General features: G+C 38.8%; 1 protein-coding gene across 1 annotated transcript in view; it reads right to left on the reverse strand.

Annotated features, from left to right (window-relative positions):
• Positions 1 to 25,558, reverse strand: part of LOC124167628 (facilitated trehalose transporter Tret1-2 homolog) — a 551,764-nt gene that overhangs the window by 47,428 nt on the left and 478,778 nt on the right. The gene's annotated exons all lie outside the window — the stretch shown is intronic.

The raw sequence follows: 25,558 nt of genomic DNA on the forward strand, positions 1-25,558 counted from the left end.
ACAGTAGCTTTATAACAGCTTGAAATATAGACTATTTCTTTAAATAACCTTTAGTTACATTATGATCGGTATCTAGAATGTTGGTGTTTACAAAAGTTGCAATTAAACAAGGTTTATCATGAATTATTATGCATGCCACAGTACAAATCCGGAATTGTGTGAATTATTTAATTAAAAATGAATTATAATCGCTTAAGCTCATATAAGGAGTAATAATGAGATATTGTTGTTTCCAACTCTGTGGAAAGGCTGAAGACAACGATACACAATACACATAGAACGATGAGATTCTTCTCACTATCCCATTGTATCCTTCACCACCTCCCAATGCCACTCGATTTGTTCGAGCCGCGAGATATAATTCCATTCATAGAAACCTCTTAAAGGCATTGTATTCTCCCTTGTTTTCAATATTTTCCAATCACACACACATCCACCGTGTGCATCGACCCAATTCTATCAAGGGCGTCTGTAGTTTGTGATAAGGGTTTATACGTGTTGGCAAGAAACTTGTCAGCCTCTCTCCCCCTCCGCCGCAAAATAATGAAACATTTCTATACACCGAGCCGGAGATGGAACGCTTCCAAGCATGGGACGACAACGGCTAGATGCGAAACTCCGGCGGAAACAAAACACGGCGAAAGAGAACGAAGCTGTGGTATTCCTCCGACCGGTCCCGAAGCGATTCGCCAGCTCAGAATCCTCCGTCTCTCATTCAAGCAGATTCTGACGTGCATGAGCAAAGGATGGCCCTATTCGGAGGGTTGGTCGGAAACACCATGCTGGGTTTTCTCAACCCTTCGGCCGTTGGTTTCCCTCTACCGCGGATGTTTCGTCATCTGTCTCCTTTATAAGACCAAACTCTTCGTACAAACTGGCGACCACAATAATACGGCAAAGTAGTTCGACATAGTTTTACGCTACGCTATGTCGGGTAACTGCATTGCAGTTATTTTTGCGATATTCAGCCGTTGTTGGTAATCGGCGATGTGGCTTTGTTTTTTCGAAAATGGCGTTTTTGATTTAAGTGGCTATGTTATGATTCTATTGCATTGGGCGTGTAATTGCTGATTTGGATCGTGGGTATTTGAAGTGTGGATTGTCTGTGTAGTTCCATTGAAGTCCTTTTCACCTTTATATTGATTCTAGCAGACCCGGCGAATTTCGTACCGCCTATTAATCACTGAACAGTTAAGCAACACTATTTACTAATCAAGAGCGGACTGTACTGATTTTAATAATATTTATATTACGGTGATAAAATAATGAAAAAAATTTAAAAAAACATAAATAAGCATAAAAATGGCTTGTTAGAAATGTATTCCCTTTATTCAAACTACACCGGGGAAGTTGACCAAGGCATGTGAGTACATGAGGATTTTTTCAATGAATTTTCTAATTTTTTTGTTTTAACTTAGGAAATGTAAGACACTGTGGTCTTATAAAGCAATTAGATCTTGGAGAAAGTTTACGCCACGCTAGACAGACACTTGACTAACGCTCAAAATCTCGTGAAAATAGCTCTTATAGAGCAGCATTAGTATGTCATATACTCGTGGCGCGCTAGTTATAACTCGGTTCGGGGAAGTGCACTGCGTAAACGTACTACGGCACCTACACATTCGGGTTCAATCTCTTGAGTTAAGCACTTTCAGATATATGACAGTTTTTTTTATCAGGTGCAAGATAAAGCGGATGAATCGAAATAAATATTGCGAAGCGAAGAAAGAGATTAAGCGGATGGTACTTTATATTGATATATCATCATCATCAGCTGGTTCTCTGCCCATTGGCAGGTCCCAAACACCAAAGTTGTCTCCAACTTCTTCTGTTCATGGTTTCCTCTTTGTTTTCCTTATCAAACCAACACTCGATAAAAATTTTAAAATTTAATATTATTTGTACACAAAGGAAGTCGAATTTTGAAACTTAAATTCTCAAATAAATTAAGCACACATGTACCGTCGTAAAAATCATTAAAAATACGTGTGCAAGTCACTCGGGAACCGTTTAGCTAAATTGTTCCTAAAGAAAATAAGTCGTTAAAGGTGCATACGCCATTGTAGTAGATTATTTCTTTAATTTTGTGCCACATATACATGCCGTTACAGTAAATTGAGGGCGTATGTCTGCAAGCATTTCCTTCCTCTTCCCTCTCTGAATCCTGCAGCGTAACGCCCTTAAAGTTGTGGGGCGAAATAAGCGATAAAATGTATTATACTACGCCCAACACTATTCACAACGCAGAATTGATTCTCTGAGGCAAGCTCGAACCCTAATTTGAAATAACCGTTTGATGCCTTGAACTCGGCGCTTACATCAAAGCGGGGCCAAGAGATTGGTGCCTCATCAGTTGGGCTGGAAGGGGTATACGATACAAGCGATCATGGATTACACCCCTCGTCTCCTCACGTTACCACCTGCACCGGTGCTTGTATTGCTTAAAGCCATGAAGGGTACAAAGGCCTATCTTCCGTGATGCTAACCGTTTCGTATGCTACGGGAGTAAGCTCATAACAAGGCCTCCAACTATGCCAGAGGAAACCCTAGGACTGCAAGCCTATTGAAGCCAGTGATTCATTTTCATAACAATGACGAGATTGGAGGTTTCTTTAGCAACCTGCGTTTACTGAGGTGCAATTCCCCGAACGCATTCCGTATCTCATTAAGCTTATCTGATTCTGATAACCTGAGTGCAGGGAACATGGAATTCATTTCATTGTTACCTCAATAACTAGCCCTACATTTTATGCAAAGCTGCTTTACGACGGAAGTTCCAAATACAAACTTTAATCCACGTCAACTAATCGCTAAATACTCATTTTTGTATTTCGCGATTTGAAGGAAAAAAATTAGCGAATGCATCTATTTGCAGCCGTATTTAGAATGTTTTCCACTCGGTTTCATTTAAAATTAATACCTCAGTTACTTTTGGGATGAAATTGACAGGAAAAAGGCATAGGAGTTAGTAAATGTAGAGTAGGAGTAGTTAATTAGTAGGGGTAGGTTATTTGTTAGGGGTAGTTAATTAGTAGGGGTAGGTTCTTAGAAAAATTACTTAAAGAAATAAAGTCGACATGACAACCAATCTCTTTCTAAGGTGCCTAATGTTTTTTGTATCCTAGTAGACTGACTGTTGGTACCTTAATTCCTACCGCTGCAAGTCAATGTAAAATGTGCCTGATATAGCCAGGAGTTTAAATTATACTTGACAAAAAGTATAAAACCATTGATTTACAATTGCATGAAAAGCGTCCACAGACTAAGACACAAAATTCGGCCAATATGATCGTAAACAAGTCAAATTAAGTTTTACTGATTACAAATTAAGGTATTACTGATTTGAATGAGATGTTATTATTTTAGATTGGAGACGATTCCCAACTTGGATATTTTAATTCCTTGGACTCTTTTTGTCTGACTCTTGACAAATCACTCCTCACAAATTTTTCTTTGGTACTACACGTTTGCCCTGCTAATGAGAATAAAATACACAAGAAACGCCGAACAAAGAGTCGCATCACGGGCCAATTACAATTTGTACGGATGCAACGCACTAGCCATTACGGAGAAATGTATTACCTAGTACTTGCTGCGCAATCGCTTAACGAATGGACGTTTTACGTATTGCATTTATCAAATTCATAACTCTTCTCCAACGCTATTCCTCGCAATTACAAACACTATAATGCAAAATATCGGAAAAAAGTAGATCGCATTGCACTCATCACCGCGCCGCGGACATTTTTGAAAACCGATTAAAATGCGACCGAAGTGGAAACAGGAATCAGTCTTCTATGGAATGGAATAGGGTAGTTTCCTTCATCAAAGAAAACGAAATGCATTGATTGCGATTCGTTACCCACTATTAGTGCATTCATAATATAAAAATTATTTGGTTTTAGAAATCCCAGTTTAGACGAATGTTAATGGTCAATTTCAAGCTCATTTGAAAAAGTCCAGATTGGCGCCCATGCGATGCCACTCCACGTGACGTCACATGGACCTAGTTTCCATACGAGTAGATAGGAGTTTTACATAGTGTGAGGTTACCAATGCATGCATGAGGCACAGAGCTCAGGGAAACATGTCTTAATAATCACCTATTAAAACTGGCTAATGTCGGAAAGTTTTCTTCGTTTGATAAGGTATCAATAATCCTTATTCAAGCCAAGCGCTACCAGCTAGCATGGTACTCTGCTACCTGCTAGCATCCTGGGTCGTATCAGCGCTAAGAGCCTCGCCCCAAGGTCACCTCACTTGCGGCAGCGGGAACCATAGTGACGTTATACGGAGTTTTCCCGGCATTCATACTTAGCCGTCGCGTTTTCGCGCGCTTGAAAATTTAGGCAATAAAAAAATAATAGAAAACCACCCTATTGGACACAACTCATATGAACACAACTCGTATAATAACACCAGAAAAATTTAGGAAGGCGTTGCTTGGAGAGCACAAAAAATGAGCGCGATCGAAGACATGGGTTGGGGATTAGTGTGACGGGTGGCTCTAGCGAGGCGAATGGTACGGTTTGCGAAATCCTCAGCGAGGGACGTGCAGAGAGGAGCCGCAAAACCAAAATCAGTGACAGGCCGGCTTGACAGTCCACGTCTGAAAGGGTACGGCTGATTTGGGTCTCCGACTGCGGGACGCTAATCGTATGAGGGCTCTAATCGAATTGCCCATCTCATCTCCAGGGAACCCTTCATCCTCGGGAATTTTACATATTTTTCTCGGGTCACTAAACAGAGCTCTGCTGTCGAAAGACCCGAAACAGGAGGCAGTCCACATCAACTGTTTGAGAAAAAAATCTGTCACCCGGATTTGAAGACTTTTTGGAGCTTGATATGTTCATGATCGCTCATTAAGTAAATTTTTTTCCATTCCAAGTACAAAAAATTTAAGCTCGTTTAGTTCTGATTTTGGTGATAGTATATTTTTCTTTCATGAAGTAAATAGTAATTAAATTGAGCACTCATGAAAAATAATTCTGAGCATTTTTTTGGTCTAAAAACTGTCCAAATCGTCCAAATACCGATAATGTATCAAAAATAAGTATTTCTTTATATTCCTATTTGAGGTATATTACCAGGATGGGAAAGACAGAGTAAAATGCATGCTCAAAATACCCACACGATTTTAAATTTTCGGTGCCACTATCACCTTCCTCAGGGTTCGGAACTGACTCTTGTTCTTTTATGCTCTGTCTTTCCCAGCCTGGGAAATACTTGTTTCCGCAATAAATGATATTTAATAAAATATTAATAATGTACTCGATAAAAATTGTCTTCTCCAACTCCTATTTTTACCTAGTTACGTGGAAATATAACCCAACAAACTGCCCTTCTTGATGCATTGAACCCGCCAGATGTTTTACGCTTCGGGAAGACGGGAACATTAATTCAGAGGTAAAGAAGGATATTAGCTTCGGGCCCTCGTCAAAGCAGCCGTTGTAATGTCTCAACAAGGGAAGGAGACTCAAAACTCTTTAAAAGCCTCACCGTGTGCATCTAGGAGCTGTATCTAATACGCTTTTTGAAGGAGAATAATAGGCCTATATCCTCAATCAAAAGACCGTGAATCACATTTTTGGCGGGCTCAACTGTTTCCAGAGTCTCGTTAAATGGGGCGAGGCTGAACCAGAGCTCGTGTGCGATCCCCATTCGAACCAATATATATATTCTCACAGAGGAAACGGGCGGCCTCTTTTATTCACGGACTGTTCCAGTCGAGGTCGGACAATTCAGGGATCAAAGGGCTCCGGGAAAAGGAACGGAAAACATTTTCCGATCGGCTTCATTTAAAGGAAAACAGCATAAAACCTCAAACGCGCGTTGAAGCACTAAGACGCCCCAAATAGTACAAGCTTCTGCACCGTAAAAAATCTTTTTCTGTCGAGTAATAAGGAAAGAAACATTTTGCTATAAACGATGTTCCTCTTTCCATCGACCTAATCTTCAGGAGGTAAGTTCGCGATAGCGCTATCCAAAACTAACACTCATCAATCGTGTGAATAAAAAACGGTTTGTTGTTGGAACATGTAATAAAAAATAGTAGTGTCATTTTCGTGCAGCTTTTATACATATACTTTAAATACTTATGTATTACTTAGATTACACTTCAATAAAAGCATTCATTTACCTATACCTCTAAAAGGAGTGCGGCAAAGAGCCTAATTTTATGATTGTATAATATAAAATAACTAAAACGACCTATGATTTTTACCATTAATTAAAATGTACTTCATGCTTAGACAATTATTAAAATTCTTGAACGTACACAAAAATGCCGACTTTCAAATTCAATTTATAGAAAATATTGAACAGAGGCCCTAGTTTTTGTAGCCGTCATTCGATGAGGTACGATTAGGTACAATTTTCCCCCAAAAAACATGATGTAAAAAAATGCTAGGCCTAACTCATATACACCTATCTCTATATACGGATGCCTACTGTTTTAATTTACCCTTGTAGATTAACTTATGGTTCCTTAATATCTACCGTTACAAGCCGGTGTAAAATGTGCCTGATATAGCCAGGAATTGAAATAATACTGGACAAAAAGTATAAAACCATTGATTTACAATTGCATGAAAAGCGTCAATAGCCTAAGACACAAATTTAGACCATGATCATCGTAAAAAGTCAAATTAAGTTTATTTACTGGAGGACGGAAGGATTTGACGGTAGCACGGGTCATCCGTCAAAAACTCGACGCGCCATCTGCGCAGACAGCTGAAGAGCGAAGGGCGAAAGAAACGTAAAGACCCTGGTCGATCCCATGAAGAGCAAAAATAAACTGTTGACACAGCAACAAAAACAGTTCGAATGGAGGGAGTTGACCGTTCTCAGACGTTTAACCTTGGTTGGATACGCGCAAACATTTTACGACCATTCCCGCGGAAATCTATATTTTCCAAAAATAAAAATAACACGAAAACGGAGAAACAGAGGAAGAGAAATCAGTCGCATGCCATAAAGAAGAGTCCATTCGCTTATAATCATCTTCACTAGTCAACAATACTAACATGGGCGTACCCAGCGAGGGCCAGAGATCGACTCTTCTAGGGGTGGCAGCTGCCCCCCTAGAAGAGTCGATCAAATCACAAATGTCATTAAGGAAAATAATACTATTTTTTCAAGCAAATAATTTTAAAAACTAATAAAGAGCTGTTACAGTCTCCTTAAAATGTTGATTTTATTCACCTTTCCCGTACAAGCATCTTAAATCTTACCTACAACTTGAACAACCATGTCTTGCCCCCCCCCCCCCCTAGTTTTGATCCTGGGTACGCCCTTGAATACTAAGATTGGTTTGAAGGAGCTCTTCACACAATCCTTCTATCAGCTGATCTTTTCTAAGCTACGTATTTCTTCTCTTTCACATCCTTCTTTGCCTGTTCCATATATTTCGTTCGAGGTCTTCCTTTTCCGTTCTTGCCATCCACTTGTCCCTCGACAATGGTCTTCATCAGGCCATCATGTCTCAAGATTTGGCCTATAAGGTTTATTCCCTCTCCTTATTAAGGTTTTCGTAAGGCTTCTCTTCCCTCCTACTCTTCTAAGAACTTCCTCATTACTAACTCGGTCGATCCATTTGATCCTCATCATACTTCTGTATCACCACATTTCTCCTATCAGCTAATCTTTTCGTACCTACGTATTTCTTCTCTTTCCCACCTTTCTTAATCTATTCAACGTATTTATCTTTGAAGTCTTCTTTTTCCGTTCTTGCCATTGTAACACCAGGCAATTGTTTCTTCCAAGATCTCTACATTCCTTTCAAATTCCAACTTTCATTTCTCCTCTCCCTCCTTCCAGCTCCTTTTTCAATGGCTTTCCTCTCAACAATCACCTCTCTCTTCTCTAAAATTTCTTGGCAACATTCTATCACTATTCATTAAACATTCATATCAATTTAAACACAAAAATATTTTTTTTCCTTTTCTTGACCTCGTTTAATTCATGTTAAAATAGTTCTTGGAGTGTAGGTCAACGTATGCTATGCAAAAACGTTTTAGCCAACGTTTCTGTTTATTTTAAACTATAATCAGGGCTATGAAAGAAAACATAAGAACAATATAAAATACAAAGATAACAAAGATATACAATATTTTAGCATAAATAAATGTTACGATAGGGTTTTTTTACAATAATATAATTAAAAAAATGTTGACATACCTTAACTTTGTTCATATTTATTGATATTATGTTACTAAGCTATTACCACATCTAGTTACCATTAATTTTGATTTTGCATAACTTACATTTACATAACTTACAAGACGGAACAACCTTATAGGCCACATCTTGAGACATGATGGCCTGATGAAGACAATCGTCGAAGGACAGGTGGAAGGCAAGAATGGAAAAGGAAGACCTCGAACAAAATATATGGAACAAGTAAAGAGAGATGTGAAAGAGAAGAAATACGTAGGAGTGAAAAGATTAGCCGATAGGAGAACTGAGTGGAGAGCTGCGTCAAACCAATCCTAGGATTGTTGACCAGTGATGATGATGATGATGATAACTTACATTGACCTACACTCCAAGAACTATTTAAACATAAAAAATAAAATCAATAACAGTAATCAAAACATAATCGTAAACACCAAACGTTACACGATCTAATTATCCTCGACCATTGTCTTCATCAGATCATCATACCGATAAGTTGTTTCGTCTTGTTATCACGGTTTTCATGAGGCCTCTCTTCACTCCTTCTCTACTTGGGAGTTCCTCATTACTAACTCGGTCGATCCATTTTATCCTAATCATTTCATTTTCACATTTCGAAGGCCTCTACCCTTAATTTCATCGCAGCTGTCATTTTCCATGCCTCATTCACGAAGAGAAGAAGCATACTCCAAATATATGTCCTGATAAACTGTTTCCTTACTAGATGAAAAATTTCCCGGAATCCCCACCGGGTGTGGTATTGGGTTAATTCTCCCAACGTTTCAATGGCTGAGTCTGCCATCGTCTTCAGGGGTTTACTCTTAATGGTACTTTTTTACTTTTTCACCGTAAAAAAGTACAATTAAGAGTAAACCCCTGCGGACGATGGCACACTCAGCCATTGAAACGTTGGGAGAATTAACCCAATACCACACCCGGTGGGAATCCCGAGCAATTTTTCATCAATCTATACGCAGGGAAAACCTAAAATTTTACATTGTTTCCTTACTTCTGCATTTAAATTTCCCGCGCTCACCATCTTCCCCGCTATAGTTTCCCAAAATAAAAACGAAAAGAAAACGGAGACGAACAGAAAGAGAAATCAGTCGTGTGTCGGAAAGAAGAGTCCATACGCTTACAATCATATAATGTGCTCTCTCGAACACCGTTTTTAAAAGCTTCTCACGATTCCGTTTGATGCTGCCAGCCATGTATGTACACCCTGAAGCGTTTTGGGAGAGTAAATATAGGCGTCTATAGAGGATGAGGTTACGGTTGTGCTTGTTGAAAGATGGTGGGCGTTTTAGGAGGGTGAACCTTGCAAATCAGTAAACAAAGACAGCCCGCCCCTTACTCACCCACGCTTCGCAGCATTTCCCGACCACTTCCACAACTTCCAAACCCCTCAACACCGCGGAAAATCAAGCAAAGTGCTCCCGAAAACACACACCTCTTCCTTTAAACCGCCATAAATCCCCGTGCCAGACGGTGCTTCGTGTGTGTATAACACGTTTGCCCATTGCAGCGGTCGGTTTTCTGGGATCACCTCCTCCTCTTCTCCTCCTAGTCCAAACATTTTCCCTGGCAACCGCTATCCACCCGATTCATCAACAGTTTCTCCATTATTTGAAGGCCGCGGGATCCAATGGGGTTTGGGGATGGACGAAATCGGTTTTTGGCGCGTCTGGGAGCCGTCGTTTGTGGGAGAAAACGAACAGAAACGACCTTTATTCGATTTGTATTCCATTTCGCCGACTCTTTTTTAAACTGTGGGTTTTCCAATGTGTCTCGATTCCATTTTCGCGGGAAGATGCAATAAGACTCCCTTTACACCAAGGAAAAGAAGAAACTAAAAAGAACGTTCCACACGGGGCACTTAATTGCGCAATCTGACGAGTGTACGAAGGCGCAGTCAAAATTGCGACGCGTAAAGCGGTGAATTGCTAGAACGCATGCGAGAATGCATGGACGTGAGATGGAAAAATAGCCTCTGTTCTAATTTCGTTCATGCATTCGCGCAATTCCACGCCATTTTAAGGCCGCTTTACACGGTACACGGAATTGCGCAATCTGACGTACGTGCGAAGGCGCAATCAAAATTGCGTCGTGTAAAGCGGTGAATTGATAAAACACATGCGAGAATGCGTGGATGCGAGACGGCAAAATAGCCCCTGCTCTAATTTCGTTCATGCATTCGCGCAATTCCACGCCATTTTAGAAATTAATGCAGCTCTAACCTGCGAAATTCCGTGCCCCGTGTAAAACGGCCTTTAGAAATTAATGCAGTTCTAACCTGCGCAATTCCGTGCCCAGTGTAAAACGGCTTTTACAGAGATTTACTACGAATCAGATCGGGAGCCTGCAAGAGACTCGGAAGGAACGTGCTCTGATTAGATTTCTGGAGCAATTTGGCTTAGTTCGTGTTGAGCTCAAGCCTCACCTATCCAAAATAACAGTCGCGACGCGTCGGGCTGAATCACAGAGGGAGTGATGAACTCCATTCATGCATCCATAATTGAGGAACTTAGAATCCAAAGGGTTCAAGTGAATTTTTTGTAATTTCGGAGATAAGTGCAGGTAACAGGGGTGGTTGGACAGTTGGTGGGGTGCAAAATATTGTTGTGGCAAAGGGATACAAGTTAATCAATGATAAGTATGTATATATAGATTCAGTGATTCACTAGTATCCCTTATCCTAATTTTGATCGTACATTCGCGCAATTTCACGCCATAATGAGAAATTAATGCAGTTATAACCTGCAAAATCACGTGCACCCTGTAAAACGGCCTAAAATCTTCATAGGTTCCTCAAGGATGCGCGCTTATTAATGATTCGCCATTGGCTATTATTTTGCAGACTTGCAACTAGAAGGACGCATTCATTCCGCTCGATAGGTGTTCATCATGACGTAATAGTCGTTTACAATACACTTTATGAACATTAAATTTCAGGATATATGAGAGGATCGTTATGTAAGAGTTTAAAGAAAATGTTGGTGACGAGTTTGATGTTTAGCGTAGGGTGTATTTTTTTACTTTAATTTTTCAGCTAGGTATTTTTAATTATTAATGATACCTGTTTTTATGTAAATGTTGTAATACGTTTTAATTTTGTTTTTAATTAATAACTATTCAAAATGCCACGTGCATAATGCATTTGTTGCTTTAAGGGGTATGTACGCAGAGCATTGAATAAATCCCTACTTTTCCCTTTCCCCGAAAACCGAAAATGCTTACCTTCAGCACAGTTTTGTTAACCATCCCATGCTCGCTTAGTACTCACTCCATCCAAACCCTCTGTCTCCTCCGTATCTCCCCAAAATCAAATAGACCACCGAAAAGTGTACATGGGAAGCTTATAAGTGAACTTACGTAATAGCACCAACTGATACACTCAACTGTAACGATCTATACAGAGAGGAAAGTCTTTCCAGCAAAAATAGTTATGAGGAATCCGTATCTCCCTAAAATCAAACAGACCTACTAGTGTACATGGCAAGTTTATAAGTGAGCTTAGGTAATAGCACCAGCTGATACTCTCGACAATAATAATATATACCAGGGAATAAGTTCAACAGATTCAGGCTTCAATTGGTGGAAGTTAGACAATTTAAATAAATAAAAGATCGTAGCACTTTTCCACAAGAATTTTTAATGCGTACAACGCGTTTGGGCTCGCTGAGCCATCATCTGATACATCAGTCTTGTACCAGATGATGGCTCAGTGAGCCGAAACGCGTTGTACGCATTAAAAATTCTTGTGGAAAAGTGCTACGATCTTTTATTTATTTAAATATATACCAGGGAGAAAATCTTAAAAAAAGTAAGTAATTACTTACGAGGAATCCGCAGCTCCCCACCTAGTACACACTACAAGTACACCTAGGAAACAAGTACACCTAGGAAAAGTGCACTTGGCAAATATATCAGTGAACTTATGCAATTGCACCAATTGATACACACGACTGCAACGATTGATAAAGAGGGGAAATTCTATCAAGAAAAACTAGTTATTTACGGGGAATACTCATACTCAACGTCCAGGATCTAACCCTTTACATAGCCCATATAACTGCTGTGGGTACTCCTTGATGTCGATTGCTACACATTCTTTTAACCTTCGAGGCACGTTTCAAGTGTTCTTAGAAAGATTTCGGGTATAAAGACCCTTCTTCGGACCAACAGGGCCTCCGGATTTGAGTGATTCCCTCACGCCCGTAGAGATTAGAAAGTTCGATGAGTTATAATGGGTGAGGATGGACAGTATAATGATCGGGGCGGGAGAAAAAAATTAATATGGACCGCGACGTAATGGGAACATTGTTTTCTTGGATCGTTATTACTATTATTAACACCTTCTGGTCACGGCTTACCTAGAAATGCGCTCGAGTCAACACCTACGAAAAGTCAGCGGGATCGACCAAGGGTGTTATTTGGGTAGATGAATGTTCGTAGACACGGGTATTAGACGGTTCAGTCTGCTTGGCGTTGAGTTAGATAAAAAAAAAGAGGAAATCAAAGGAGAATAGCCGCACCGTGGCTCTGCCGGTCAAATAATTTATCGGAAATACTGTACACTCCGGTTAAATGGGACCCACCCGTTCAGGCACTTTGCCCCAAATAAGCGGCTGCCCCATTTAACCGAAGCATTCTATTCATACACATAACTTTACAGCTAATTCATCAGAGTTATTTTTCTACACTAGTCCGCTGAATCTAATTGTAAGTCCTCTTCTATTTGAAGTATTCGCTGGTGTTCTCCAAGCGTATTGCGTTGTGAAAGGCTGTTCGGGTTTTCCTAAGTACCAATGACGACATAGCTACGAACACTTTAAATACCGAGTCGGCTTCCATCATCTGGGTCGATGTCAAGTCCACGTGACGGCGTTATTACTGTCGGTAGGAAAAAAATTCTTGGATAAATATGTATCACTTATACCACTTCTCTTTCTAAATTAAATTGTAAAACAAATGGTATAAGCAATAGATATGCAAGAAACCTTAAAGTGGAATAACTCACAGTTAAACCTGATCTAGTGATTTTTTTCAGCAAGAAAGTAGTTTCAATCGACGTATTTCCTCCATGTGACCTCCTGGTTAGTCCTTAACAGGGATTAGGCGGTATTTGAAAAATATCCACGAACGCCGGGATTTGAACCCAGATCCACAGAGCGGGATGCCTAACCACTATATACAACATCTAACCAACCCCTTATTAAATTTCACAAAGTTAATTTAAAAACTCGGATCTAAGCTCACAAAAATTTAGGAAAGGATAATTGTTCAAATCGAAGTTTGAATATGTATTTGCCATAATCGAGGTGCTTGGTTATACAGGGTGTTTCAGAAGGTGGAAGGGAAGATAACCTTAAGCTTTCTTTGGTCCTTAAACATGAGGTCGCTACTCTTTAGTTACTGAGCTATGACAACGCAGACAACTTTTTTTGATGCGCTTTGAGTTACCATGAAAACGGTTTCCCTAGGGTATTCAGCCTTTTCAACATTTCGTTTCGTACTATGGATATTTAAGGATAATAAATGATTAAGTTTGAACGAAAATGTGCGATTAAAATAGTCTGAAACAATTAATATTTCAACTTAATCAAACGAGAGCATTGAGCAGGTATCAACAATACTATAGCGCAATCCCACCCATTTTGAGATTAATTGTTTCAAACAATTATTATCGCACACTTTTCCGTCCAAACTTAATTCTGTTTTTTTATTTACAATTCCAACATTCGGTTCTTAGCGATAAATCTTGGTCCCTAAATAAAACGCTTATCATGAGGAGCTTGCAGTAACCTTGATTCACACACATATATATGTCTTAAATTTAATTTATTAAATAACTATAACAAATACAAATTAAATGGGTGAGATTTCGCAATCGTATTTCTGATCCTCGCTCTAAGCTCACGTTTAATTAAGCTCATAGGTTAATGGTCTCAGACGATTATAATCTCACATTTTTTTCGAAGCATAATTATTTAATGCCCTTTAAAATTCAGAGTATTGAATGAAATGTCAAAAAGGCTGGATACCAAAGAAAAACCGATTTCATGGTGTCTGCAAAAAGCATCCAAAAAGTTTTTTGGGTTGCCATAGCTCAGTAACTTAGGAGTTGCTACCCCATGTTTATGAAAAAAGCTTAAATAATAATAAAGTATGAAAAATAGTATTTTTATGATATATCACGTTTTATGAAAAAGAAGAAAATAACGGCTTACGATCCCTTAAATTAATGAAATTTTCAAATATGATTCATGAGAAAGTTAAAATAAGTTTTATAGGAACATATCAGACACAAAAACGATAAACGTGGTGCACATTTTAGATTATATTCACTTGCTCTGAGATACAAGTTTAATACAAAGTGATCAACAAATATTAATTTTATAATCTTTCTTGTTCGCCACGTTTTTCGTTTTTGATAAACGAAATGTTCTACCAAAACTTATTTTTACTTTGTCATGAATCATATTTAAAATTTTAAATATTTTAAGCGAGCCGTAAGGCCCCTTAAAATATTTGTTATTTTTCTCTGTTTCATAAAACGTGATATTTTATAAATTTTTTTTGTTATAGTTTCATATTATTTTGGACTTTTTATTGTTGTTCGATGGGAAGGATTTAATTTTTTGTAAAATTCACTATGCACAAAAATACACCATCACCTCCTGAAGTATTTCAGATTCCTTCTGAGACACATTGTATAGTAATTCAAACAACTCCTATTGTTCTTCCTCTAGTGAAAACGCTGCATCAGGAGCACCTTTGGACTTCACACGTCGCTCTAGATATGATATGGCGGCGATGCTCAACTGTTCGGAATTAGGTGTCCTTTAATCCTACCCCTACCAAAGCAAATCCCTTAACCGTTTTCGATGTCATCAAAAAACGGTCGTTATCTGACCGAGTAATGCCCCTGGGGAGGGAAAAGAGAAAAAGATTGAAAAGACGGGTTGAAGGGGGGGGAGGGTACCCCCAGTGTGGTCGGGGCCGAACCCGATAATCGATTCTAATCAGCGCGACTCAGCCAATCAGTGGCGCGCAACGGAATTCGGGCCCCGGTCGTCGTGCGGTGAGACAAAAGGATCCAGCCTGCGGACAATATCATTCCCGCCTCCGGAGGCGGCTAACCCACCCCCGGAGGGGGCGGAACGGTGGACGTTTGCCGGTTCCTGCCGTGGTCCACAGTTCGAAACAGTCCTGACTTGTTCCCCGATCATGCAGGGTGTGCATTTTACGCAGTGCGAGTAAATTCACTTAAATACATTTATCAGAGATATCGCTACGAAACTCTTGTGGCCTCCAAAGTATGATCCTTCGGCATCAACATGCTTCAGCAGGCGAGTTTTCCATGCTTCGTACGATCCTAGGAAGTGTACAACCGAAAAAGTGTACAATAGGGTAGTTTTATTCATCAAAGAAAACAAAAGGCATTGATAACGATTCGTTACCCACCATTAGTGTATTCATAATATGTAAATTATTTGGATTTAGAAATCCTATTTTAGACGAATGGCAATGGTCAATTTTAACCGCATTTGCATAAGGTCAGATTGGCGCCCATGCGATGTCACTCCACGTGACGTCACAGGGACCTAGTTTCTGCACGAGTAGATAGGATATTTACATCGTCTGAGATTACCAATGCATGCATGAGGCACAGAGCTCAGGGAAACATGCCTTAATAATCACCTATTAAAACTGCCTGTGGTCGGAAAGTTTCCTTCGCTTGATAAGGTATTAATAATCCTTATTTAAGCCAACCGCTACCTGCTAGCAGGATACTCTGCTACCTGCTAGCATCCTGCGTCGTATCAGCGCTTAAAGCCTCATCCCGAGGTCACCTCACTTGCGGCAGCGGGACCAGAACAACGTCACACGGGGTTTTCACAGCATGCATACTTAGCCGTCGCGTTTTCGCGCGCTTGAAAATTTTCACTTTTCATTTAATCGCGAAAAATAAATATCGTCATTTAAAAATCTAAAAGCGTGAAATGCGTACTCCAGGAGTAAAAATTTTTCGATCTAGGCAATAAAAATGTAAAAGGAAATAACCCTATTTATGCGAGCAAGCCGCTTTTACAGTATCCAGGGCCTTCAGGGGCGGTTTTTAATTTGGGGGAGAAATAAAAATCTGTTGAGGCAAGATTGGAACTGGAGGGAGGCTGGGGAATCATAACAATGCCATTTGCTGCCTGGTACTACGTAGCGACGAAAAACCACTCAGATTTTAGTGGCGATATCTTTAGTAAATTTTTTAAAGCAATTCATTTTCATCACTTAAAATGCACACCATCTTTAGCAGTCGTGAGTATTCCCCCTAAATTATTCGGAGTTGGGTTAGTTTGGCACCAGCGGCTATTTAATCTAAAACTAAATCCTACGAATATTATAATAGTACTACATTAGAGGATTCTCTAGGATTCTCCATTTGTGCCTTAATCATGGATATATCATTATTCCACAAAAGTAAGCGGGAAACGATTCTATAGTTCGGAATGATTACATCATACATGGTGCGTTCAATAAGTAATGCAATATAATTTTTACTGACGTAACGGTTCGTTGGATGGTGTTCTAACCTACTGGGCTAGGTGGAGGGGTAGGTTAGCTTCAAAACGCACCCTGTCTCATTTAGCTACGAGCTGCCGGAGAGTCAGGACATGCATTCCCGTGAACCCCGTTTTAGGTTCATAAAACACGGCACAAGGAGTCGTTCTATAGAGCAATGATACGTTGCCAAATATTGCGTTAAACTTGGGAAATACGCCACTAAAACGTATCCATTAATCTAGCAGGCCTTTGGGAGGGATTTATTCTCCAAATCACTAGTTTTTCGATGCAAAGAGTCGTTCATGGAGGGCCGAGAGGAGATCTCCAACGAACCTCGCAATGGACGGCCGTCAACCTCAAATCCATGATTCCAACCAGAATCAAAACTATGCTTATTGGATTTTGACGTCAGAGGTATTGTACACCATGAATAGGGTAGATTCCTTCATCATAGAAAAAGGAAAGCCATTGATTGCGATTCGTTACCCACCATTAGTGTATTCATAATATACAAATTATTTGGTTTTATAAATTATAGTTAAAATGAATGTTAATGGTCAATTTTAACCTCATTTGAAAAAATCCAGATTGGCGCCTATGCGATGCCACTCCACGTGCCGTCACAGGGACCTAGATTCTATACGAGTAGATAGGAGTTTTATATCGTCTGAGATTACCAATGCATGCATGAGGCACAGAGATCAGGGAAACGTATCTTAATAATCACCTATTAAAATTGTCTATGGTCGGAAAGTTTCCTTCGCTTGATAGGGTATTGATAACCCTTACTTAAGCCATGCGCTACCTGCTAGCAGCCTCGGCGCTCATAGCCTAGTAATAAGGTGGACTCACACAGCGGCAGCAGGAATCAGAATGGCGCCACACGGGCTTTTCGCAGCATTCATGCTAAGCCGTCGCATTTTCGCGGGCTTGAAAATTTTCACTTTTCATTTAATCGCGAAAAATAGATATGATCATTCAAAAATCTAAAAGCGTGAAATACGTACCTACTCCAGGAGTAATAATCTTTAGATATAGGCAAAGAAAAAAATAGGAAACCACCCTATTGCCACTACCTAATAATGGATGTAAGCCAATCGGAAAACGTATAGTAGAGTTTGTTAAATTTATATTAAATGTACGGTACGATTTCTTTGTGTATCATTCTGAACGAAGAAGATTATTTTTCGTTGTAACTTATCTTTCCCTTCCATACGACGAATTATTTTAATGAATCTCGATTTCGGCCTACATTGGAAGACACAATTCCTGTAAATCATATCGATTCTTCCTCTCATAACTCAATATTGGAATCGCAGCCGAGTCCACGAGTCGGTAGGGATAATATTAGCAGGTGCTCCGCTCAGAATTCCCGCAACACCCCTTTGGTGAGAACTCCAGAGTCACGAAGTCGGAATTTCTTTCTGAAAGCCTTTTATTTTTTGAGAAAGCGGAGGTCTTCTGCGGAATTACGGACGTAAAAGAAAAAAGAATCACGGCGATCGAGCTCTCTTCAAGGGAACGACAATTACCGACGGGAATAGCAAGGGATGGGATTGCTTTCAACGCTGGGGAATATAATCGCTTTGGGTAATTTGAAAAGACTCGCCCCGTTTTATACTAGGGCGAAAGCGAACGGATCGATATTATTTTAATCATCGTCCCGCACAAAGCCTCTTTTTTTTCTTCTCTTCAGCCTTTCTGTGCAACCCAGATAAAAATCATTAAATTCTTCGACAGATTTACTCCGTCAATCTTCTTTCAGGCTTCATCGCCGTCTGGCAAGTCAGCAGAAGACGATTCTCCCGCCTTCAGAGCAGATGCTTCCTTTAACTGAATACCGATATGGAATAGCCCTAAAGAGGAGTTATAATGGAAAACAAAGGAATGAGCAGACAGGATAATGTCCATAGGGAAAAAAAGGATGATGATTTGTAATTCTTGAGGATATTCATTTCCATTTTTTTTAAGCGGCGCGTTATGAAGTTTAAAGTATTGAAGTAATTAAAATTAACACTATCAATTTTTCATGTTGATAAACTTATTTTATTACCTCGGTTTAGATGTAGTAACATCAAAACCTAGGTCGGAATAACAGTTTTATAATCGTGAAAAATTACAAGTGTTTATTTAAATAAGGACAAATTCCACTCTATCATGCTTAATTATTCTGCTTTTATTTGAAGTTTAAAGATTGAAACTATATGCATAAACATTCCGGGTTGATATTCCGTATTAAGCCATCCTGTTTAGGTTTCGTGAGTGAGTATGAAGTTCTTAACGAATAAATGACGCAAAACATATAAAAATAAAGCTTTGTCATTATAAGAGGATAAAATTCAATATAAGGCAACAGGAATGTGAATTAATTAATCGTACAAAGCCTTTTATATCCCTCCAGCCTTACTGTGCAACCCAGGTAAAAATCACAAAAGTCTTCGACAGATTTAGATTTACATCGTCAATCTACTTTCAGGCCTCATCGTCGTCTGGCAAGTCAGCAGAAGACGATTCCCACCTTCAGAGCAAATGCTTCCTTTGAATGAATACCGATATGGAATAGCTCTAAAGAGGAGCTAAAATCAGAAGACAAAGGAATTCACAGATAGGAAAATGTCCATTAGTAAAAAAGACTCGGTACGATAATTTGTAACTCATTAGGATGTTTATTTTTCAGTTTTTTTCGTGTTGGGTTTTAAACATTGAAACTATTTATGAGAGGTTCTTGGCATTAAATCTCGTACCAAGTCTTCCAGGATATTGGTTCGGGTGTCTTCGTGAGTTCGCTATACAAAACAAATAATACATGTTGCAAAAAATATGAAAAAATCTTAGTCATCATTATTATTATTACCACAGCATTGTACCGATTAAGGTAGGTTTCCATGGAGTACTTGAGAAGAAGTCTAGGGTCCTCCCTCCCCATCAACCACTTCCCTCTTCTATTCACTATAAGGCCTACTCCCTTTCATGCTATCTAAAAATCCTATTCTCTTTCTTCCTCTCCCTCGTTTAGCTAACACTCTACCCTATGTTTTCAACAATCCCTTTCCGCTAAGAACTCTCTCTATCCATACTTTCTGTCCACTCCGTATCTCATCTAGAAGGTGCCTCTCCTCACTCACCACCTCCAGCACTTCTTTATCATAATAGAAGATTAAAATTGAGGCTCTTACTCCAAAAAAAGGTAACAAGAATGTGGATGATTCAATCGCTATATTTTAAAGCTAACACTTTTTCCGGCTATTCGAGCCGACCGCAGCGCGAAACTGTTCGATTTGACTTCAACTACGGCATTCATTTGCTAACAAGTAAAAAGTTGCTCGATGATGGGTCTCCGTTTTCTTTTTATCATGAGCACTATGGCCATACAAATACTAAAGCAGTTTTTCCAAAATAGTGAATTTATTTTGGCTTTACTGATCAAGTTCAAACGCTTAGCCAAAAATGCTTTGACGGCAAATGAAACGCTTTTCGCAATAACAGTCCTCGGTTCAATCTCGGAGAATGGGAAATAGTATAGCATAAAATACGATTTCTAAACCCCGTATCTGTATACTATTAAGGCCCCTTCCGACCACTGACTGACTGATTCATGCACACGTGTGGTGATAATGAGACAAAATGTCATGGAACCTCTATTTAAATGCTCCAAAGAAGCCGTAACGAGTTACTTGTTACTGCTTTTGGAGCATTTCATTAAAATTTACCTGTCAAAGCCGTAGAGCTCATTACTTCACATTCAAAATTATAACTGGTAGAGTGACGAGCGAAAGCGAATATTAATATGAAAACTTACATGCATACGAATAACAACAAGATCATTTAACTGTGAAAAATTTCTTTCTTCTGGGATCGAATTGAGGACCCATAGTGCGAGAGCCAGGTGCATTACTCACAGGCCTTCTTCATTTGGTTCTCATTTGGTTTGGTTCCCATTTTGAAGCTTAAAAGTGTTAAATTCCAAAGTTGCGGGAGTAATATTTAAAAACACTTCTAAAAATCCCAGTGTGTGACAGATTTACTACGTTAATACCTCTCATGGCACTAAAAATTAGGTGCAAAAATCGGAGGCAAAGCAGCTATCCGAATATTTAAAGTTCCATTGTCCAAGCAACGAGCGTAAGTGTAGCATAAGCTATAATGTTCATTAAGAAAAACAAATGAATATTAATGATGAATACTTGCTGATTTCTGCACTGTTTCATCACGTGCATTATATAAATGTTTTTATAAGTAAAAAATGTACGTACCCCCCGAGAAAATCATGCTATCTACAGAGCGAAAATCAGACGCTTTTCTAACTAGGCAACTGCAAGCCAACTTAATTTTAAAAAAACATTTAACTACGACTCGGTCGCAGCAATGACATTAACCAGGTTTTCATCCTAATATCGCAGAGCCCGTAAATTATCATGGTAGAAGTGTTGCACGAACATTTTTACCGAGTCAACATTATTTTATAGTAAAAATAATGGGAGAAGATAAAAAAAAACAATCATTAACCATCAAATCAGGAAATATGAGCCTCATGGCCCGACAACTATACATCCTACTGCGAAGCATAGGATGTATAGAAGTAGTAAACCAAAGAAAAAATTTCAAACTGCATTAGTTACTGCAAAGATGATTCACCGTACAGATTAAAAAAGTTTAAAACAAACCAAGAGTCTCATATTCTTTGTCGACAGAATTACCCACATTCATTTTGGGGCCATGTATTTAGCCATGAAAGAAAACTAACGATTGACCATTTCAAAATGGAATGCCGGGGCTCCCAGGATCGACTCGGTTATCCCAGGAATTCCATAAAAATAAGCCAAAATGTAATGATGAGTCATCGATCTCGAATAAAATTAAAATAAGGCTGCAGTAAATCAAAGTGATACGAAGGGATATTCACGATATGGTCACGTTAACGACTCGACGCGGGTTAGCAGTTCTCCGCGGGACCCCCCCTGCAAGTATCAAACTTATCACTGTCTCGATACGGCTGGAGACTATTACCTATCGAGAATCACCGTTATCGATGGGCGTTCGGGGTGATAATTAATCGGTCTCTGCATTGCGTCATTCCCTACTGTGTAGAATGCGCGCCATTAATTCTTTAGAAAAAGATTTCCAAATCGACCAAGAATTTCTCCGACAAAAAATGCCATGAAGATGATGCCGTCAATGGACATGGAAATCGTTCTACAGCGAAATTTCAGTTGCTATAATCAAAATGAGAAATATGCACCTTCAAAGTGTGTGAATAAGTGGTAGCAATGAAATTATACCGGTTTACAGCATATTATTGCAGAGCCCGAAGATTATCATAGTAGCAGGTCGTCATTAATTTTTCAGGAAACGAATCCCCAATTAAACAGGAATTTCTTTGACAAAAAATGCCATAAAAAGATGCCGTCAATGGACATAAATCATTATACAGCACAATTTTAGTCATAATAGTTAAAAAGAAAAAGATGAGCCTCAAAAGTGTTTGGAGAAGCCGTAGCAATGACATTATCCGGGTTTACCACCTATCATTGCAGAGCTCGAAGATTATCTTAGCGTTAGTGTAGCAGACAATGGTAAGTTTCTTGGAAAAAAGAAATAAAACTTTGTAAAGTTCACTATTATTTTAATATGGGCAAGACCCGGGTTTCGTAACGTGGTTTCATCGTCAGGTCTGACCTGACACCTGAAGATGTAACCACGTTACGAAACCCGGGTCGTGCCCATATTAAAATAATAGTGAACCTTACAAAGTTTAATTTCTTTTTTCCAATATGGATAGTTTTCACAAAGGAAAGCCTGAAGTTATCAGGTTATTTTCTTTCTTTACTAACGTCTTCCTGAGGAAAAGTAATTGAGGTATGGAAGATTTAGTGGAATGACATCCTAATTTTATGAAAAAGAGATAGGGCAATTTTCAGAAAATTTATTCAATATTGTACGACGCGTTTCGACAGCCAGGTCATTCTTAAGTACAATGATAAAGTATTGAAACTTTTGAAAATATCTTCTACAATCTACAAACCTACAGTTCCTGATTTCAGCAATTTGACATTGTACTTGAGAATGACCCTACAGCTGAAACGCGTCGTACAGTGTTCAATAAATTTGTAGAAAAATAGCAATATCTCTTTTTTATCAAATATCTTTATTTAAATAAAAAAAAGATCGTAGCACTTTTCCACAAATTTTTTACTACGCTTCGGCTCACTGAGCCATCATCTGGTACAAGACCCAATACAAAAAAGTTTTTTTTTTTAAATTCCACAATTTATTTAAATATATGTAACTTACACCAATTGAAGCCTGAATCTGTTGAGCTTATTCGAAATATATTTATGTGAGGCAATATTGGTTTATATGATTAAAATATCTATGATTAAAGGCTAGCAACTAAAAAGCGGTGAAATTTAACAACCCCTTTGCAAGTACTTGCCTTTGTCACTGGATTAGCTTTATATTCTTTCATTCGGATGCCATTATTGAATTCGGATCAGCCACTGGTACAAAAAAGGACACTAAAAGAAATGATACCAGGCAAGCACAACGACATCGTTTTCACCACGTTCTCCTTCAAAGAAATTTCTCAATGCAGTGAACAACTCAACTTATAGGCCCCGAATCACGCATCGTTTCCGCTGTGACAGTCATTTACCGAAGAATCTTCCCATTAGGCACCCGTGAATCTGTGGAATGCCATAAATAGCCAACCGACCACTCCCCCACCCATCTTCTCTCGATCGAAAGTGTCGATTGCACTTGGGGTCCGAACGACCGTCATTTTTCATTAGTTCCGCCATCTGCCGTTGACGTCGCCTCCTCGAGAACAGGAGCCAAAATAATACTACTCTCTCCACTCGGAGATTCGATTCAAATTATCGAGCAAGTTCCGATCCTGAAAAAAATAATAGACGGCATTATCCTAAAAAAATATCTGAACCCCAAAATGCAAATGATACCGGGATGTACAAACAACTTCCTCTTCATCTAAGTCAGATGGTCATTTTTAAAAGAGGCGCATAAGTAATGCGCTTTGATTGTTTGTTTTTTTATCGCTGTATATATATCATCGTCTCCAGTGCAAGAGATACGCACATTGAGGAAAAATGCAAAACATGAAACGCCTCCCCAGCCAAGAAACATTTAAAAAGAAAAATTTGGACTAATTACTTTCTCCCTAACTCCATGAACGTTACTAAATACCCTCATCGCACTTGCAGAAATGCGCATACCAACTTCAGCTACTTTACATTATCGGCGAAAGTCATAGAACTTAATAACATACATAGGGGACCAAGAATTAAGTTACCTATTAAAATGTTATGGATTTGTTTATTTACCATGCATAATTCGTCTCTGCTTTGCCTTTTTTCACCACTAGAATTTAAAAATATCATGATCCACAATTACCACAAGGTTGCAAAAGATGACGTGGATACATTATTCATAGATGAGTATTTAACTAAAAATTAATAAACACCAAAGAATAGAACGGTATCTGCCGTTCTAACCAATGGTGCCTATTAATTTCTAGTTAAAAAGTCTAGTTCATTTAAATTCAGAATTACTTTTTGATTTTTGCATCGATAAATTTATTTCGAGTTAGGTCTTTATACATCGGGATATTCCTTGATATACACCTTAACTCCTAATTGGTAGCGTCGGGTCATAATAACTCGACTGGATTTTCCCCGATGAATTTTTAAATAAAATAACGTCGCTCGAAGCTGTAATTTTTTTCTAGTCTATTATTTCTTGTAATTCTACCGCTTATTAAAATTGGATTTTTAAAGTATTGCTTTGTTTCGCTGCAACCGATGTTTGGACCCGACGCGACCGTGATCGTGTCAGATTTTTTCCGCCTTTGAACCGACGCATTATACTATTTAAGTATTATACTACTCTGTTTTATATAGGTGGGTGATATCTTATAATGTTGTGAAGCTCAATACATTTCCCTTTTTAAAAAAAATTCATGTTTCAATATATGTTCTATGCATAAAAATTGATACAGTTTTCTATGCATCGGCCATAGTTTATGTAATTTTTATTGTGCATCTATTTAACAGCAAATTTAACAATAAATATCTATAAACCTTATTCGAACAACTTACTTAGAGAGTAGCACTAAAATATCACCAATGTTATTAAAATAAGACATTGCAATATTTCCACTGAGTTTTATGATTACACAACGCGTTTCGTCGTTACAATTTGTGTTGTGCGCGTTGTGTAATACTAATATTACAAACGCGTTGTGTAATAATAAAACTCCGTGGAAATATAGCAATTTCTTATTTTAATAATATTAAGAACTTCCACGATATCGTGCCGAACATCATACAAGGTATAATGTCACCAATGTATAGTCAAATATTTTTAAATCGCTATTAAATCAACTCGGGTCACAATGATTTGAAGCGACCAGTTACGCAAGTTTTGGGGTGCGACCAATTAAGGGCGATGGAGAAAGTTGCACTTCAAAAGTAAATTATGAGCAAAAGTTTCCACTTTCGAAGCCTATTTTGGAAAAAATATCGACTGTAGTGTAGACTTCGAGACATCGAAACAATCGAAGTATCGATATGTTCGATTGTATCGATAGACGATACGATCGATACCCAGAGCGTAGATATTCCTTACTGTATGAAGATACCGAATCGAAGCTGCGTTTAACGCGGTATTCCCTATGACGACCAACGAGTCGCTGGTCGAAACGTCGACAGTATGAGCAACTCACCCGGTGGAAAACCTGGAAGTATTCCATTCCATTAGCCGTTGGGAAGACACCAAATGATTATTCAATGTTGATCATTGGTAG

Source organism: Ischnura elegans, chromosome 11 (genome assembly GCF_921293095.1).
Source record: "Ischnura elegans chromosome 11, ioIscEleg1.1, whole genome shotgun sequence".
NCBI lineage: Eukaryota > Metazoa > Arthropoda > Insecta > Odonata > Coenagrionidae > Ischnura > Ischnura elegans.